This window comes from Balaenoptera borealis, assembly GCF_965194805.1.
Source record: "Balaenoptera borealis genome assembly, chromosome: 16".
In the NCBI taxonomy this organism is placed as follows: Eukaryota; Metazoa; Chordata; class Mammalia; order Artiodactyla; family Balaenopteridae; genus Balaenoptera; species Balaenoptera borealis.
Genome location: NC_138872.1, coordinates 15,542,020 through 15,549,037, shown reverse-complemented (window position 1 = coordinate 15,549,037; position 7,018 = coordinate 15,542,020).

Genomic DNA, 7,018 nt, shown 5'->3' with positions numbered 1-7,018 from the left:
CGGGTCACTCGCTCGTCCTTTTCCAGCTAGGAAGACACGACCTGAGTGACGCTCCCTTTGTGTCCAGTCAGGAGTGTGGCTTTCCCTGTCTTTGTTTCTGGTTCACTCTCTAAATCAATCACACACTCTCTCTCCCTCAGTAACTTTGTAAATCTCTCTTATTTGTGCATCCCTAGCCCTCCATCTTTGTCTTTCTCCATCTCTCTATGTGTCTTGCATACAGTTTCACACACTCTGAAAAGTGTGTGAAATTCCAAGCCTAGAGCATTTCCCCTCCTGGCAGCTGTGTCTCCCCTAGAAGAGGAAATCCATAGTTTCACACATCCGGGCAAGGGGCAATGGGCTCCTGAGGCATGGCCTGCTTGCCCTGATGCACCAGGTCTTAATGTGGAACCCTGGATCCCACTCATAGCACTGAGTCCCTTCTGGAGCACGAGGGCCCTGCCCTGGAGTACTGGGTTTCACCCTGCAATACAAAGCCCTAACCCTCCATATTCTTCCTATGGCTGGAGCCAGGCACAGTACCCATGCGGGCTGTTTGGTCTCTGGTCCACAACTTTGGTGGCTGGTTAGGTCCCTGGTGTGGTGGTCAGGTCTTGCCATCTTAACTGTCTACCCAGGCATTTCTCTCACAGGCCCAGTAAAATGCAGTCCTGAGGATCAGAGATTGCTCTGCTGTGCCAGCATCAACTCCTATCCAAGGCAGAGTCTGATCTGTATGACCCACCTCCACACAGAGGGAGGTGCCCCAGTGTACTTCGCCCCCCATACACACAGAGGAAAGGACCACACGTGCGATGGAGCAGATAGATTTGTGACGCTTTCTGGAGGAGGAATGGGGATTCAGAAGCAGCCAGCATCCCTGAGTCCCTGTCCCTGCCCTGGGGACCACCTGTTGCCTCTGGGGATAAGTTACCCTACTAACTATCCCTCCACCTCAAGCAGAGTTGCACCCCAGGCCCAGGGGCAACCACAGGACACAGAACAAAACTTTCCGAGGACCACTCCAGGCAGAACTCCTGGGATCGACTGGGCGATAAGCCAGCCAAGAAAGTAGCTTCTTTGCTTGGAGCCCAGGGACCGAATCAAAATTCATCCCTGCCCAGCCTTCCCACCCTCTGCCAAGTCCACTCTCTACAGGGAGGGTCCTGGCTCGGGCTTTTGGAACAATGAGGCAGATCTCAGAGGTGCCAGCTACTTGTACCAGCCCCTGGGGGTGCTGAATGGGGAGAACTGCTGAATGGGGAGAACTGGTCTGAAATGTGGGTTGAGAGCTCTCACCCTTCTGGGTCTTCCTTTGAGCTCTAAGTTCATTTCCTGTGACACTCTTCCCCGAGAACATGGAAACCCCCGTGTAAAAGGAGAAGCTGACATTTCCCAGGGGGGCGAAATGGGCTTTTGCTCTTAGGCTCCCCAAAGTCTTGGCTAAGTTCTGTCCTCTGTCATCAGCAAGCTGAAACCCATGATGATGGGAAAAGAGAAGCTTGTTCAAAGCCTGTCATGGCCCCTGAGAGTGGATCCTGGCTGAGGAACGCAAAGAGCAAATTGATAGGAAATGTCCTCGACGTGAGTGCCTGCCCTAGGAGAGTTTGAGCTCACTGCCCCGTGATGATGTTGAAGCAGGAAGCCACTTGTAAAGAGGCTAAGAGGAGTTTCATAGCACATCACACGGGGAGTTAGGGCTCAAGGGCCTTTCCAGCCCTGCCCTCAAGAACTTCCTCTACCACTCCACAAGGCAGAAGTCCCAGAAGCCAAGGACCTAGTTGGCCTGAAAGCCCAGGCCCAGCCATGCAGCTCTGTCTTTTTTTGCACTCCCCTTAGGGCACCCCAGGACCCTTGGTTCCACCTACGCACCCATCTGAAAGTCTGTGGCCTCAGAGCTCCAACCCTGGCCTGTCTTCTGAGTTCCAGCTGCTGGACTGTCCTTGGAGGTCTTCCCTGCCATGAGCCTGAATCCATCTAACATCAAACTCCCCTCCCTCTCCCCGTCCCTTTGCTAGAATAGGTTTCTTCCTCTACTCCACTGCTGCCCTGTTCTCCAAACTCAGCCTACAGAGTAACTTCTTCAAGATTTCCACAAGGCAAGACTGGCTACATAATTTGTAGGGCCCAGGGCAAAATGAAAATATATGGCCCCTTGTTCAAAAATTATTAAGAATTTCAAGACAGCGATAGCACAGCATGAAATCAAGGCAGGGCCCTGCTAAGCACAGGGCCTTGTGTGACTGCCAAGGTCACAAGCCCACGAAGCTGGCCCTGGCCCCAGGCTTTCCACCTTTTTCCCATAGAATCCCACTGGGACCATGTACTGCCCACCTTGGATCAAAGGGCTTTATATATGCGTCAATTGTCCCCTCTAGACTGTGACCTTCATGTGGAAAAGAGCTCATTCTGGTGTGTCTTAGGAGGTGCATTACAACGCCTTGAACACTGAGTCGGCACTCAATAAATACCAAATTGCATGGCATTGCATTGGCAGGTATTTGGATTTTGCACGTGCAAAGTGAAACCAGCAGATGGCACTGTTCTCCCCTCAAGAATTGAGTTTTCATTTATAGTTTGAAGAACTGTTAGGGTCCTTAAAGATAATCTTAACTCTTCCAAGCTCTCAGGATTAGAACCCCACAGGGTTGAGAGTCATTGCTGTGGTCCATATTTCCTCCTCATTTTACACATGGGGAAACTGAGGCTCTGAGAGAGAAAGTCCATGAAACTGAGAGCAGCTTGATGGCAGCACCTGATTTGAATCCTATACTTTTAATGCTAAGTCTGGGGCTCTGAGATTCTTTTAGCTTTCTACTTAATACTCTTTAATACTCTTAATTCCCTGCTACGTGTAGGTAGAATGTGTATGTTACAAGGGGCGGAGGGTGGGGGAATGGGGTAGGGCACATAGTGTACTCTCACTATGAATAAGGTCAAAATCTCCATTCCAAAAATCTCCCAATTTACCAGCTCTCATGCTGCCTGAGACCCCACTGGGAAAAAGCTAATCTTCCGGTTTAAGCATTGACCTTTGAGTTTCTCTCTCTGTTCTGTTTCTTTTCAGTTGTTTCCTCAAGTAGAAAGTCATTATAACCAGTGTGGGTACAATTCTCAGACCCCTACTCCCTGAGGAGGATTCTGACAGCTGTGGGCACAGACCGTGAAGATGGCAAGGGAGAGAGGAATTAGCTTTAAGGGGAACGAAACCAGTCAGATGATATATACTAAGTTTTGCAACGTCAGCCCTGACCATATTCACCCAAAAAGGCCCCCCAGGCAGACCTGGCTCTGTTCCAGACTCCAAGGGACAAAGGCGGGCCGGGCATCGGTGCTACAATAATGATTTCTGAGCTTAAGTGGTAAACACCTGTTATGGCTGGCTGTTCGCCTCCTGGGGGGACGGGAGGGGCAGGTGAAGTTCTGGGATGGGGGCGGGGGGGTAAGGCAGAGCCTTGTGACCAAGTTCTCTATGGACTCACTCTGGTTATAGGGCACTGAAGTGGGCCCCACTCTGCCAAGCTCATCCCCAAGCCCCCATCTGGTTCTAAGCACCCTCCTCCCGACCCTGGCTGGGGTCCGGAAGTACACCAAGAGCCCCTCATCCAGGGTGGGAGTATCCTGGGCTCGGCTGGTTGTGTCCTGGTGTAGACGTATACAGATGGTCCCCAACTTACCATGGTTCAAATTACGATCTTTTCACTTTGCGACGGTGCAAAAGCAATACGCATTCAGTAGAAACCGTACTTTGAATTTGGATCTTTTTCCGGGCTGGCGAGATGCAGTCAGATTTTCTCTCCTGATGCTGGGCAGCGGCAATGAACCTCCGTTCCCAGTCAGCCACGTGATCGTGAGGGTGAATAGCTGATACACTGACAACCATTCTGTTTCTCACTTTCAGTACAGTATCAATAAATTACATGAGAGATTCAACACTTTATTATAAAATAGACTTTGTGTTAGATGATTTTGCCCAACTGTAGGCTACTAGAAGTGTTCTGAGTGCATTTAAGTTGGGCTAGGCTAAGCTAGGATGTTTGGTAGGTTAGGTGGATTAAATGCATTTTCAACTTATGATATTTTCAACTTACGATGGGTTTATCGGGACATAGCCCCATTGTAAGTCGAGAAAGAGCTGTATATACGTACACTATATGTATATACATACATTGCCTTCTCCTACACTAGTGACTCGTATGTATTTTCAGAGAAGTCACCTTAAAATGAAGGAATGCAGAGCTAACAGTGACATTTCAGACGACAGCCAAGCTGTATGTACTAGGTGGGTGAGTTTGTCTAGTTCAAGGCACTTAACCTCTCTGTGCCTCAGCTTCCGCGTCTGTAAATGGGGAAAATAGGATTGGTTTCGTAAGATGTCATGAAGAATAAGATAATACATGGAAAGTACGTTCAACAGTGGCCCAGAGTTTACCACTTTATATAGGCTAGTTGCTGCCATTGTTACTCCAGAGGCACTTGTAGAGACGATCCAAACACTGCAATTTTCCTCCAACGTACAGATGAGGAATTTGATGGTCCAGAGGAGGCAAGTGACCTTCCTGCATTCATGTTCCATGTTCCGTAACTAATTACCACAAACATTGCAGGTTGAAACAACATGGCTTACTGTCCCACAGTTTCCATGGGTCAGGAGTCCACACACAGCTTGGCTGGGTCTTCTGATGAGGGGCTCCCAAGGCTGTCATCAAGGTGTCAGCCAGGGCTGCAGTCTCTCCGAGGCACAGGGCCCTCTTCCAAGCTCACATGGTTGTTGGCAAAATCCACGTCCTTGTAGGTGCAGAACTCAACGGCAGCTTGCTTCTTCAGGGCCAACAGGAGGGCATCACTCTCATCAGGAAGGTCCCAGACCCTCTTATACATATCTTCAACTGATTAAGCCTGGCCCACCCAGGATAATCTCCCCTTTTACTAACTCAAAAACCAACTAATTCAGGACCTTAATGACATCTGCAAAATCCTTTCACCTATGCTACCCAATGTGCCCTTACCATGGGGGTGACATCCATCATAATTAGAGGTCCTGCCCATACTCAAGGGGAGGGAATAGACAGGTTGTGTACTCCAGGGGGCAGAAATCTTGGGCGCCATCTTGGAATTCTGACCATCCCACTCCCCAAAACCACATAGCAAATTATTGGCAAGGGGGAAATCTATTTGGCCTGTAGGCCTCCCTCCACCCCAGGAAGGAACTGCCCCATACAGGGGTCAGTGCTTCTGCTGCTTCAGAAGGTTGGCAGGATCATGAATAAAACTGGCCCAATATTGTCCAAAACCACTTTGCATCCCCTGCCCAATTCTCAGAAATAATATTATACCAAGCTCCACTCAGAGTTAGCATTCCACATAAATTAACCCCTGTCCAGAGTTGACCAGCAGTGGTGCTATAAGAACCAGCCTTTAAGATGGCTTCTGATGAGTCTCGCCTCCTGGTATTCCTGCCCTTCTGTAGTCCCCTCTCACAATGAATAGGGCTGACCCCTTTGATCAATGGGATTTAGCAGAAAAGACAGTGTGTGACTTCTGAGGTTCGGCCATAAAAGGTATTATAGCTTCCACCTGTCTCTCTTAGATCACTCTTTGGGAAGAGCCAGCTGCTGTGTCATGAGGACGCTCAAATCAGCCCCATGGGGGTCCGCATGGCAAGGAACTGAGGACTCCTGCCAACAGCCAGCACCAACTTGCCATGTACATGCGCCATCTTGGAAGTGGATCCTCCAGCCCAGTCAAGCTTTCAGATGACTGCAGCTCTGGCCAACATTTTGACTACAATCCCATGAGACTCCAGAACCACCTAGCTAACTCCTGCCCATGGAAACTATGTGAGATATTTACATTGTGATAAATCCCTAAGTTTGGGGGTAATTTTACACGGCAATAAAAGATACAGGGCCTTCTGGAACTAATACCTCACCCAAAAGATGTGTTTATGATGAGAATAAAGTGCCACTTATGGAACACTTCCTATGGACCAAGTTCTGACCTACCTCCCTGGAGCCCATTGGAGCCCAAAGTAACAGCTAATGAAGCTGAAATCCAAATCCTGGGATCCTGATCTAATCTTACACCATTCAACCTAGCCCTACCACAGTCAATATGTTCTATATCTGTTCTATCCAACAGAGTAGCCATCAGCCACATGTGGCTATTGAGTACTTGAAATGTGGCTAGTGCCACTAAGGAACTGAATTTTAATTTTTTGAATTTTAATTAATTTTAATTTAAATACTCACATGTAACTAGTGGCCACTGGATTGGATAATGCAGATCGAACAGATGGGAGGGACTGGGACTTCCCTGGTGGTCCAGCGGGTAAGACTCTGCGCTCTCAATGCAGGGGACCCGGGTTCCATCCCTAGTCGGGGAACTAGATCCTGCATGCGTGCCGCAACTAAGAATCTGCATGCCACAGCTAAGAAGTCCGCATGCCGCAACGAAGATCCCGCGTGACACAACCAAGACCCAGCACAGCCACAATAAATAGATAAATTAAATTAAATTTTAAAAAAGAAAGGATCTTACCCACCTCAGAGGGTTGCTATGAAGATCGAGAGGCATCAATGGTATCTGACCAGAGCCCACCAGCTTCGATGCCCAGAGGCCAAGCAGGTGGACAGACCGTGGCAAAGCAGAGAACCTGCATCTAAAGGGGCACCTGCCCATCAGCAGCTCCCAGTGGTGGCCATGCAGCCTCAGAGTTGCCAAATCTTGATTTTTCTCCCCCGAAGAGAAGTAGGGAATCAGTCTGGATTTTTATGGGAAACATTCTCACTTCCATAGTTGGCAACTAATTCAAGGATTTCTGTGTTTGTTTTTTAAACACGGTGCCTCCTAAACAAAAGTCCGAGGTAGGCAAGACATGGCCCACAGGCCAGTGTGCACGTTCTGACTTTCCTCCCTCCTTTCCGGCGTCTTACATCTCTGCCTCTGGTGTCTGGCAGCAATTATCTCAGGCTCCACTGAGATCAAGGGAAAGGATGACAACTGATGAACTTAAAAATTATAGAGGCAGGCGATC